At 40.9% G+C, this 13,184-nt stretch overlaps 1 long non-coding RNA gene across 1 annotated transcript; it reads left to right on the forward strand.

Annotated features, from left to right (window-relative positions):
* The first annotated feature begins 1,708 nt into the window (after positions 1-1,708).
* LOC130495620 (uncharacterized) lies at positions 1,709-3,372 on the forward strand. Its single transcript, XR_008934792.1, has 2 exons — positions 1,709-2,566; positions 3,187-3,372. It is a non-coding gene; the product is annotated as an uncharacterized LOC130495620 (long non-coding RNA).
* Positions 3,373-13,184: the final 9,812 nt, after the last annotated feature.

A 13,184-nucleotide genomic window follows, 5' to 3' on the forward strand; every position in this document is an offset into this window, starting at 1 on the left:
CGACATCGTAATTTATTTTTTGAGCAGAGAGGAGCATGCGAAGCATTAACGGATTGTGTTGGTTAAGCTGGAGAGCATCAATTATTTGCTAGCTTGGTAAGTTTTTCTTTTGGCAGGAGAAAAAAAAGGGATTTTGGGTTATGTGGTTCCGGAAGCAGGAGCTGCTCAAGATTTGGAAAATATCACTACGATTTTAGCGTGACCGACATCTAAGAGTTATAGAGAAGAAATTTTTTTTTTATTGGCCTGGTATGAAGAACAATGTTGCTACAATGTATCGCAGTGTCAAACATGTCAGATGGTTAAGGTTGAGAATCTTGTGCTTAGCGGGTTACTGAATGATCTGCCATTGCCATAGTGGAAATGGTACTTGGTGACTATGGATTTGTGATTGTGTTACAAAAAAAAAAGCTTCATGTGGAAAGAATCCTATTGGGTTGTTGATGATAGATTCACCAAGTCTGCTCATTTTCTAGCGTTTATGAAAACAAATGGAGCTGATCAATTGGCGCAGATGTACATCAGAGAGATTACGAGGTTGCATGGAGTTCTCGTAAGTATTGTATCAGATCATGATGCAAAAGTTCACATCGACATTTTGGAGAGCCTTTCAGAAGACACTTAATACAAAATTTCACATGAGTACAACTTATCATTTGCAGACATATGAGCAGTCAGAGAGGACTATTCAGACTTTGGAAGATACCTTTAGGACTTGTATTTTGGATTGAGAAAGGAGCTGCAAAAAGTATCTACCTTTAGCAGAGTTTGCCTACAACAACATCTATCATTCGAGTATGAGATGGCACCATATGAGGCACTTCATGGTAGGCTTGTCGTACACCACTTTTTGGACATAAGTGGGGGAGAGACGAGACTTGAATCAGCAATGTTCAGGAGATGGTAGAGCAAGTTGAGGTGCTCAAGGTTCACCTTAAGGAAGCCCATGACCGTCAAAAGAGTTATGCAAATCAGCACAATAAAGATTTGGAGTTTCAGGTGGAGACTTAATATATATGGAAGTGAGGACATCTCAAGAAGGATCTAAGATTCGAAAGCTAAAGAAGTTTAAACCAAGATATATGAGACCATACCCCATTGGAGAACGGATTGGAGCAGTGGCTTATAGTTTAAAGTTATCAGCAAGAGTTGTCAGGGTTTCAAGACGTAATCCATATGTCAGTTTTGAGGAAGGTCAGGAGAGAGAAAAAAAAATTATTTTGCAGTAGTCGCCAAGTGATCATGGTAAAAAAAAAAAAAAAAAAAAAAAAAAAAAAAAAAAAAAAACTTGTTTGCACTTTGACAGTCAGTTGAGATTATACAACCGGCGAATAAAAAAATAAGGTTCAGAGGATGATGACCATGTTGGTCAAAGTTTGTTGAGAGAGACAAGATCCAAGAAGAGATCTGGGAGACCGAGAATCAAATAAGGATTTAATGTTCAGAGCTTTTTCGGATGGTATTGTACAGCCGACTCATGATTTGAATTCGGGGACGAATTCTCTATTAGTAGGGGAGAATTGTAACGACCCGAATTCTTTAAACCGAAATTGATATTCGGTTTGATTTAAATTTGGGCCAAGACAATAAACCAATTGCTTATGTATTAAATTGTTAAGTATAAGTCTCCTAAAAACCTAAAGCTATGTGCCGTCAGTGGAGATTCTTCTCCATCTCCAGCCACCATGAAAGAGGAGCCATCACACCATTTGAAAAGAGAGATTAAAGCTCATCAGACACGTTTTGGAAGAGCAGAAGAACGATCAATCAAAACAGAGTATTTCGAATCCAACTTTTGAGGTTATGTTCTAGACTCATAGATCTATGTTTATCAGAAAGCGGATCATCATTTGGATTTTTCATCTAATAGTTATGGACATTTCTTTGGGGCTACTCGTTGTAGATCGGATCCGCCGATAGTCAACTTCATCGGTGTTTTCCCGTTGATCTAGAAGGAACCAGCAAACGAGCGAGATATCATCAGAAAGATCTCGTTGTCAGCTTTCCATATCATCTTCCCGATCGTAAAACCAAGGCACGGTTGGAAAGTTATCGACGTTGCTTCTTGGCCAAGGATAAGCTGAAGCTTTAGTGATGCAGATACAGTTCCGACCAGTCTCAGCGTAAAGGCCAAACGGCCGATCTAAACGAAAGCTTTCAATCTGGAAATTTGTCAGTAAGTAGTTCACTCTTTTATCTATCGTCTCCAAGAAGCGGATTGTCATTTCGAGTAATTTTCTGAAAGTTGTGTTTGTTTTCGCGAGAGGTATTACTGCAGTCTTCGTTTGCGACCAGTCTGGAGGAGAAGTTAATTTGGTTAATCAAATGGTGTCCGATCGGAGTAAACTCGGTGTCTATGGACAGAGGACATCTAGGACTACATTCTGACCGTACGGATTGAAAAGTCAACGGTCAGTTCTCGAGATATTCATCCGTTGTCTTTAGAGTTCAGTTCTGCCAGAATCATCACATTCATTTATCTTCAGAGAGTTCCGGAGTTGCTGTTTCAGAGTCGTCAATGTTCATTATGTGTTTTCTCAGGTTATCTTTAGAACCCATGGCAAAGGTGAGGGTCTACTCCATAAATTCCGTACCAGTGTAGAATTCCTTCTATGATAGGTTTAGACTTCGAAACATGAAATGTGTCTGCTTGAGTCCTTGCTTGGTAGTTAGTTTATTCATTGCAAACCGGAATTAGGGGTCTAGAGGATTCAACCATTGATTGGATTATGTGATGATGAGATATGAGACATATATATATGTATATACATAGTTATAGTAGGGACTATGTGCGAGGGCGGGGGTTCAGGGATGCCTGGACTAGCGACGCCACTGTGGAGGGGCGGGGGCTCAGAGACGTTTGGGCTAGCGACGCAATTTGTGTGGTGCGTGGTGCAGAGACGTTTGCATCTGACGCAGCGATCGAGGGCGGGGGTACAGAGACAGACTGTACTAGCGACGCCACGTATGTATATCCATATGCGGAGATGCGGGGTGTGTGGTATATCTATGCACTATCAGCGCAGTGTTTGTTGTGTGTGATGCTTTAGGCGTCTTGCTTGTTCATGTTAGAGCTAAACTTCCATAGCGGGAGTTCTGTTTACTTAAGTCAGTGGTTTGTGGATTAGCATCCCATACCTCACTGAGTGACTCCCCTGTTACTCACCCTCTTTTTCCCCCTTTCAGGTGAGCTAGCCGAGCAGGAGTGATTGCTTTCGGTTTGGTGCTTTGGGAGTTTTATTTCTTATTTTCATACTTCGATTTTACGCTTTTATCGATATTTTCCGGGATTTATTTTATTTATGCTATTATTGGATTATGGTGTTGAGTTTGACTTTTGAGAAGTAATAAATTGAGACTTTTATGAGATTATTATTTATTATATTATTTTAGAAAATCGGGGTATTACAGATCTCTTCCTCCCTCTGAAAGATTGATGTGTGTTAAGAGGGAAGGGAAGAGAAGAGAGAATTATCTCTCTCTGGTTTCGGTTTAAAACTGAAGATTAAAATGTTTTACCTAAATTTAAAATATGGGCTTATTGCAAAAGTGACTCAAAACTTGAATTCAAACAGAAAACTAACATTTTCTTTTGACTCATTTTTTTTTTGAGTTTTTAATCCCACATCTGCATTTTATCTACGAAAATGCCATTAACCCTTTTTTTTTGTTTTTCGAAAATGGCTTCTTTACTGTCTCAACCTCATTTTCTTCAAGTATTTACAATATTGCCACTGCCATAAATAGTGGGAACAAACTTGTACGAACTATTTGGAGCTTTTAATGCCCTTTAATGCACGTAAATCTCTTTACACTCTCTCTGTTTCAATTGTTATGAACTAAAAACAACATTTCTTTCACTTTCTCTCCATATTCATCCAAAAAACTGAAGCTTTTGATTCAAAATATGGTCGATGGTTGACAGAGCCATATTTCTTTCGTTTTGACTTACGGTTGCTTTCGTTCGAGGTTCTGGGTGGTTGGAGAAGACCCTGTGTGCAAACGAAGTCATCTCACCTAGTTTAAGGTACGAATTTGATTTTTTTTCAAAATCTGTTCGCGTAGAAGACTTACAAGTAAGTCATCTGTATGTAGAAGACTTACTGATGAGTCTTCTGGTCAAACGGACGACTTAAACTAAGTCGTCCAGCTTTGTTTGTTGGAAAAAAACACTCCAGACGACTTATACAAGAAACATGATAGTTTTGCATTTGACCGAATCGTGTCAGATCTTTGACTATTTCTGGACGACTTATAATTCAGTCGTCTCTAGGAAAGTTAAAATTTCAATATTTTATTAAACTAGACGACTTACGTGTAAGTCGTCTTAGGTTAGTTTTGTAGTTGAAAAATAAAACTTCATAATTTAACTTTTACCAGACGACATAATATAAAGTCGTCCCGTCAGAAGACTTAATTTAAAGTCGTCCGGGGAAAGCAAAGTCGTCCAGAATTTTTCCCAATTAAGTCGTCCAAACCTTGCTTATCCCGGACGACCTCAAATTAAGTCGTCTAGCTGGACGACTTTTAGTTAAGTCGTCTGGAGAAAGTTAAATTTCAAGTTTTATTTTTCAATTACAAAACTAACCTAGGACGACTTCAACGTAAATCGTCTAGTTTGAATAAAATATTGAAATTTTTACTTTCCAGAGACGACTGAATTATAAGTCGTCCAGAAATAGTCAAAGATCTGACACGATTCGGTCAAATGCAAAACTAGCCCGTTTTTCGTAGACGACTTATATATAAGTCGTCTGAAATTTTTTTTTTAACAAACAAAGCCGGACGACTTAGAATTAAGTCGTCCCTTTTAATTTTCAATTGCAAAAGTGACCTCTTTAGACGACTTACCTTTAAGTCTTCTGGACGACTTAAATCTAAGTCGTCTGCGATAATGTTTATTGAACTTCTTCATTTTCTCTATGTTTACTAATGTGTTTTATTTTGAATATTTGCAGATGATTTTAAGTTACATGCAGTGTATGGAGAATGGTTGTTGAGAGATTTCCGTTGGGATTTTGTGGTTGATGATCTCAAAGGAGCAAGATTGTTTTTATTGAATGAAGATTCAACACATGCTGAACTTGTTGCAATGGCTCAAGAAGATTATAACCTGGACAAGAGATCAGTGACTGTGGAGATTAGCTACTCATTACCAGCAGAAATGATGATGACTCCAGGCAGTCCTCCCATTCATGTTACAAGTGATAGACAAGTTCGAAACTTGCTCGAGATACTCAAAACGCATAGAGTATGTCTTTGTGTATCAAGCCGCAGCAAGGTGTAAACGGTTTCAGAGAAAAGAGAAGAAGCTGGTTAATGGGAAGAAGATGTTGGTGATAATGATGAAGCTGGTGAATGGGAAGAAGATGTTGGTGATAATGATGAGGCTGATGAATGTTTTGAAGATGTTGGTGATAATGAGTCTGTTGAAGATGAAAATCAAGATGGGGAGGAGGAAAATGGGGAGGAGGAAAATGGGGAGGAGGATGCTGATAACACTATTGTTGGTGAAACGGATCATAATGGTGGAGATTACAGTCTTTATGGAAAGGTTCTAGATGAGGACGAGGAAGATGATGATAATATTTGTTTTGAAGAAATTGAAAAGACATATGCTAAGACAAATGCTATTGAAGGAGGAAAATCGGATTGTACCAGCATCTATGTCAACCAGAGTTTTGTTAGCAAGGATGCACTGCTTTCAGAGCTGCGGTTGACAGCAGTGAGGGGTAGGTTTTCTTTCAGAATATACAAATCAACAAAAACTCTCCTTGTGGCAATATGTCGGGTTAGCGGTTGTGGATGGAAGATCAGAGCGAGTGTGAAACATGGGCCAAACACGTTTTGGGTAACAAAGTATGTGGAAAAACATTTATGCTCAATTGGAGACCGAATCGCTCAGCAGAGACACTGTACTCCAAAGTATGTTGGTAGTCTTTTCATTGATCGTGTTGGGATCATTGATGGGATAACTCCACAGCATATCACTGATGCAATGAAGAACATGTTTGGCATGACGCTTGATTACACCACTTCATACAGAGCACTGTTATATGCACAGAAATTGGTGAGAGGATCAGCAGAAGAAGGGTATTCGCGTCTGCCTTCATATCTCGAGCAAATCTTCATTGCAAATCCTGATTCTATCACGGCTATAGAACTTGATTCTAAGAAAAGATTTAAGTATCTATTTCTCTCTTTTGGAGCTTCTATCAAAGGTTTTAAGTATCAGAGAAGGGTCATTGTGGTGGATGGAACTCACCTAAGTGGAAAGTATGGAGGTGTTATGTTAGTTGCAGCCGCACAAGATGGCAATTTTCAGATATTCCCATTGGCTTTTGGGATCGTGGATGCTGAAGATGAACCTTCTTGGGAATGGTTTTTCACAAAATTGGCTAATTGTATATCTCATGACAAGCCTCTAGTGATAGTCTCTGACCGGCACGCGGCCATTAAAAGTGCGTGTGAGAAGGTGTTTCCTTGGGCAACCCGAGGAATATGTTATTATCACCTTCAAGATAACATTGTCAAAAAGTTTAAAGGGAAACATCTCATGTACTTGGTGAAAGGGGCTGCTTATGCGCACACGGTTTACGATTTTGACCGGTACATGGCTGAGATACGGAGTGCAAACCCGGAACTTGCAACGTATTTGGAGAAGGCCGACGCCAAGCTATGGTCAAGGGTTTATTGTAAGGGGAACAGGTTCAACATAAAAACAAGCAACATCGCTGAATCTATTAATTCCGCACTGAAGCGAGCAAGAGGATTTCCGATTCCGTTCCTGCTGGAGTTCATAAGGCAGAAGTTAGGAAAATGGTATTGGAAAAGGAGACAAGATGCTTTGAGTCTCCCAACTGAACATAGTCGGGGTGTTGAATACTTGCTTGCTGTTCGATCAGAGATAGCGGATACGATGATGGTCGAACCAATTGATGGATGGCGTTTCTTTGTCAAAGGTGGCAAAATGGACTGTGTGGTTGATTTGGAACATGTAAAGTGTGATTGTGGTGTCTATGGAGTGGAGAAAATACCTTGCTCTCATGCTATAGCAGCTGGAACACATGCTGGTGTGCATATCGACACACTTGTATGTCCACTTTACTCAAAGAATCATCTGTATGCAGGATACTCAGAGAATATATATCCTATCGTGTCACAACATATTGAGGAACGAGAATGCTTTCCTCCAAACGTAAAGCGTGGTCCGGGGAGACAGAAGAAATCAAGATGGCAATCTTGGTTGGAGCTATCTAGGATGAGAGGACACAAACCCAGGAAGAAACACAGGGCACAGAGATGCTCAAACTGCAAGGAAACTGGCCATACGAAACCACAATGTACACAACAAGTTGACTAGTTGTCCAGACGACCTAAATTTAAGTCGTCCAGTCTTGATTACCCGTCCAGACGACTAATTTCTAAGTCGTCCAGTGTTTCGTCTACGAAGTCGTCCAGTGTATTAGACTACCTTCTACTATCCCTTCAAGTGTATTTTTTTTAGACGAACTTTTACGAAGTCGTCCAGTGTATTTAAGTCGTCCAGTGTTTAGACTACCTTCTACTATCCCTTCAAGTGTATTTTTTTTAGACGACCTTTTACGAAGTCGTCCAGTGTATTTTATTTTTAGACTACCTTATTTGTAAGTCGTCCAAACCTTCCAGACGACTTATTTGTAAGTCGTCCAGCTGGAAAACCTTCCAGACGACTTATTTGTAAGTCGTCCAGCTGGAAAACCTTCCAGACAACTTATTTGTAAGTCGTCCAGCTGGAAAACCTTCCAGACGACTTATTTGTAAGTCGTCCAGCTGGAAAACCTTACACAAGTTAGAAAATCTATACAAGTTAGAAAATCTATACAAGTTAGAAAATCAAATAAATCATACATGCCCACAAACATACAAATAGATTTGTGTATACAAATAGTTCAAATATACAAATAGATTTGTGTATACAAATAGTTCAAATATACAAATAGATTTGTGTATCTATACAAGTTAAAAAATCTATACAAGTTAGATTTGTGTATCTAATCATACATGCCCACAAACATACCACCATCCTCATTATCTTTCAAATGCTGATCAACAAGCTCCGTCCATATAACCAAAGCCATATTATCCCTCATAGTCTTCGCATTGGACCTAGCAAAGTCTTTAGGGCTAAAGGGGACCCCAAGAGCATGACATTCAATGTACTTTGCAGCATACACGCCACAATCACCATTGTTGGCCGTGGGTACATCTTTCAGCAGTTTCTCATATGTGTATCGCTCCAACCAATGCATCTGGTCTCCGCACTCCACAATTAGATAAGGGACCATCTCGAGAAAAGGCTCCATTATCTCATCCCATCTTTCTGGTATGGTAGTTGAAGGTATGCTGTCCCAGACGACTATGTGCCTCTTAGGATCGATATCCAAATAGCCACCCAATGTTTGTTGTCCAAGTTCAGTGGCGCATAGATATCATCAATGTCCTCCCCCCACTTCTTGTTTGATTGGCAAAATGAAGGCATTGATCCGTCATACAAACTCGCCGCCCCACTAGGTAGCATTTTTCCTAAACCATTGTGATCAGACGACGATGCTTTGAAGAACAGATACTGCTCTCTCCAAGACTGGGTAAAGTTGTGATCCAGGAAGCACATTCGCTCGCTCCGGAAACATTGTGGGTTCTCCTTATACCTCTGCCTCAGCACATTCATCCAAGCATCTATATGCTGCATATAAAATAATACAAGTTAGAACCTTCCAGACGACTTATTTGTAAGTCGTCTGGAAGGTTTTCCAACTGGACGACTTACAAATAAGTCGTCTGGAGGTTTTCCAGCTGGAAAACCTTCCAGACGACTTATTTGTAAGTCGTCCAGCTGGAAAACCTTCCAGACGACTTATATATTTACAAATCTATACAAAGACAAGTTACCAGACGACTTAAAGATAAGCAGAAGACTTACTACGTCTTCCAGCCATGCTTTGGGTGTCCGGTTTTTGATACCACCAAGTTGGTGATGTACGTGGTTTGTCCTCTTCCTTAGTGAATAATAACTGCAAACAAAAAAACAATCAGTTTTGGTAGACTAAATCAAGCTATTATGGGTAAAGCAATCACTTACGGATCAGTTTCAACCAATCAGCGAGCTCCTTCATCTTAGGTCTGTTTAGTGTGGGAAATGGATTATACTTTCCCACTCTGAGGAGTTTCCTTCTCTCTGCCGTATAAGGAGATATCTGCGTGGGAGCAGGTTTCTTCGTTCGTTCACTCCTTGCACGCACAGAAGCAGTGGAAGCTGTTTTGTCCAATACAACAGGCTCGGTTCTGAAACTGGAACGCTTGGATCGGTGGAAGCGAAGCTCGGTTGTTGATCGTTGGAAGCGAAGCTCGGTTGGTCAGTGGAAGTGAGAGGAACAATCTCTTTGGAGGTGACACCATCTGCTTTATCCTCTGGCAAGATCTTATATACGAGATCGCCTCATCTGCTGTATCCTCCGGCAACAATCTCTGCAATAAAAGTTGCAAGTTAACCCTGGACGACTTAAATAAAAGTTGTCTGGATGACTAGTTGACCCTGGACGACTTAAATAAAGTTGTCTGGATGACTAGTTGACCTGGACGACTTAAATAAGTTTCTGGACGACTAGTTGACCTGGACGACTTAAATAAAAGTTGCTGGACAACTAGAAGACCCTGAACGACTTAATTCTTGTTGGGAGAGGATTTGATACTAACCTCTTTGGGCAGAGAGAAGGCTGTTTCTTTGAGGAGAAGGCTTTGCTTTTTGAGGAGCAGGCTGTTTCGTTTGAGGAGCAGGCTGTTTAGTTGAGGAGCAGGCTGTTTAGTTTGAGGAGCAGGCTGTTCGTTTGAGGAGTAGGCTTTGCCTTTGAGGAGTAGGCTTTGCCTTTTGAGGAGCAGGCTGTCTGGTGGGAGGAGTAGGATGATTGGTTTGAAGTGTAGGCTGATCTTTTGAGGAGTAGTCTGTTTGTTACTACCCCGGTTCTGGGGCTTGTGGGTAGGCTGTTTGTTACTAACCCCGTTTCTTGGGGCTTGAGGGGTAGCCTGATTGGTGACACCAACCTTCTTCTCCACAGCTTCCAATCTATCGGAGATCTTCCTAATCTCCCTGATGCACTCTTAACCATCTTTCATCATGTCACCTAAGCCACTTCTTAAGTCCTTGAACATATTTTCTAACTCTCTCTGGTCACCCAACTAGCCTCTTCTCTAGCCTCTTCTGTAGCCACTTCTCTAGCCTCTGTAGGAGCCTCTTCTCTAGCCTCTTTAGGAGCCTCTTTAGGAGCCTCTTTACGAGCTTTCTTCCGAGGTCTCTGATTGTCTCCCTCCACCTCCTCCACAACCATCTCTTTGGCTCTTTTCGATGGAGTCACAAACTTAGGTTTTGTACCTGTTACCAGTGACTTCCCAGCGATCATACATGGTTGTTCTCCGCGGGCACGTCCTCAACCTCAGAGTCCCATTTTGGCCACATTTCACTAATGTCCTTCTCAACAAAGTTGATCACGCGGGTCTGCAGTAAATAGAGAGAATCGAGTTAGATATTTGAAACAAAAAATATAAATAGACGACTTAATTATAAGTCGTCAATAAGTCGTCCAGCTGGACGACCTTCCAGACGACTTATTATAAGTCGTCTCTAAAAGTCGTCCGCTGGACGACCTTCCAGACGACTTATAATAAGTCGTCTACTAAGTCGTCCAGCTGGAAGACCTTCCAGACGACTTATAATAAGTCGTCTACTAAGTCGTCCAGCTGGAAGACCTTCCAGACGACTTATAATAAGTCGTCTACTAAGTCGTCCAGCTGGAAGACTTTCCAGACACTTATTAAGTGAAGATGGAAAGGTACCTGACTCAAGATAGCAGCTTTCATGAATCTGCGGCCTCTGCTGCCCTCGTAAGCCATAATCGGTGGAGACGGACTGTTTGCTCTGGGTAGACCAATACTAGCACCCATCCCGGAATAGCTGTGTACGCCCAGACCTGAAGAACTTGTATAAACCCATCCACGGTGTAACAGCCAGTAATATCTTTGTTCCACAAAGAGTCCATCAGCACCTTAACGCGACTCTCCTCATGGATAATTCTCAAACCGTTCTAAATCCATCACTAGCCTTGCCAGAGTAGCTCGTGTAGCGCTTGAGAACTTTCTCCCTTCAATGAATCCAGTGAAGATGGAAAGGTACGCGAGTCGCTTGCGATCTTCCCTGGACCAATCCCCGCATCTCTCAGTGCTGCTATTATCTGATCAGTAGTTGGCCCAGCTTCCCGATGAACTCCCATCATCCCCAGAAAGAAAACCATCTGTGGGGTAACTTCACATTCTGGTGTCTCAAGGTCCTCGATGTACTCGCAGTTTAGACCAGTGATGTTTTCAAACTCTAACAGTGAAAACCTCGCAGGTTCTGGACCAACAAGACACCACATCTCGTACTTCTTCTTAATGTCAGCTTTAAACCGAGCAAGTAGTGAACCAGCCTTGAAGCCCAACAAATCCCTGCTCCTTGAACTCGATGAAAATCCCAATCTCGACTCCTTGAGCTCTTCAATTTCAGCATCAGTGAGAGCTTTCCCTGAGAGCAGTATGCAACTTCGTGTATATCCGTGATACGATCAATGCTATTGGGGGTTCTTGGCTCTTCCCCTAATGTGTATAACCTACGGGGAGTTCTGGAATATCCATCCTCTTTTGTCTGCAAAATAATCAAAGACAACAATAGAAGTCAGAACACAGCTAAATCAATCACGCCTTAATTGTTACTCCAGACGACTTAGTAGACGACTTAATATAAGTCGTCTAGAAAGTCGTCCAACTGGACGACTTAGTTGACGACTTATATTTAAGTCGTCTGGAAAGTCTTCCAAATGGACGTACTAGTCGTCCAGGTTGAAGACTTTCCAGCGACTTACTTACAAGTCTTCCAGTAGAAAAATTTCAAGCGGACCTGATTAGTCGCAGAAGAGTTGGAGTACTCGTCATTGTGTTATAGATCTGAAAAATAAATGTGAAACGGTGAGAATGAGTAATTGAAAGAGACAACGTTTTATGTTCATCTTTTCCACGAGTTTGATGACTTACGGCGTTAGGGTTTACAGAGAAACGGCGCTACGGTTTACAGAGAAGAAGCGGCGCGCTAGGGGTTTAGAAGAGCAGCGCGGCGCTAGGGTTTAGAAGAAGCGGCGGTGCTAGCTAGTGTTTAGAGGAAGCGGCGGTGAGACGTTGGTGAGCACGTTGGCGAGGGCGACGGTTTTGTTCAGAAATAGTGGAAGCGGGGGCGCTAGGGTTTAGAGGAATCGGCGGCGCTAGGGTTGAAGAAGCTGCGGCGACAACAGTGAGAATGAAGTGAGATAGATAGCCGACGTTGAGACGATGGTTGTTCGGAAAATAGTGGGAATTCGAATCGCCTTTGATATCGCCGGTGAGAGAGAACTGTTAGGGTTTCTGTTCGCGGAAAATGGAAAAAAAATCACCTTATATATTGGGTAAATAATCCGGTTAGCTTTAAAAGACATTGGTAAACTTTAAGGTTTGGTCCGGTTTAGACGACTTATTCTGGCTGATAATGTACATCAGACGACCTAATATTTAGTCGTCTGGGAACAGAAGACTAAATATTAAGTCGTCCCAATACCCTAAAATGAACCCCTAAACTAAAATGACTAAATTAACTTACTAACCACGTTATAAATCAAATTATACTTCAATAGTGGTTTACTATACACAGAAAATGAACACGCCTAGGTAATTTTAAAATTTTCAAAAACGGTTTTAATGCTTTCCAAAATCTAACCCTAAGAACACATACAATACTACAACATATGTTGATGAAACATAAACTAAAGAATATCATGACTCACTACTTTCACTCATCTGGGCTGAAACAATTGAAATTTGTTATATATTAATTTATATCTCTTAAGACATATGTTAATACATAATTCCAATTTTTCACTTATCAAAATATTTTTACAAAATTTTAAATATGTTTAAGAATAACTGTCCAGACGACTTAACTTAAAGTCGTCTGAACGACTTTATTTTCAAGTCGTCTGTTTACAGACGACTTGCGAGGGGTAGAAACGTAAAAAAAAATCCGTTTTTTTGTTTGTTCACAAGGAGATAGTTGTAATTTCAATAGCCTTTTAGGTTACTTTTGTCTTTGA

The sequence above is a fragment of the Raphanus sativus genome, chromosome 1, assembly GCF_000801105.2.
Source record: "Raphanus sativus cultivar WK10039 chromosome 1, ASM80110v3, whole genome shotgun sequence".
In the NCBI taxonomy this organism is placed as follows: Eukaryota; Viridiplantae; Streptophyta; class Magnoliopsida; order Brassicales; family Brassicaceae; genus Raphanus; species Raphanus sativus.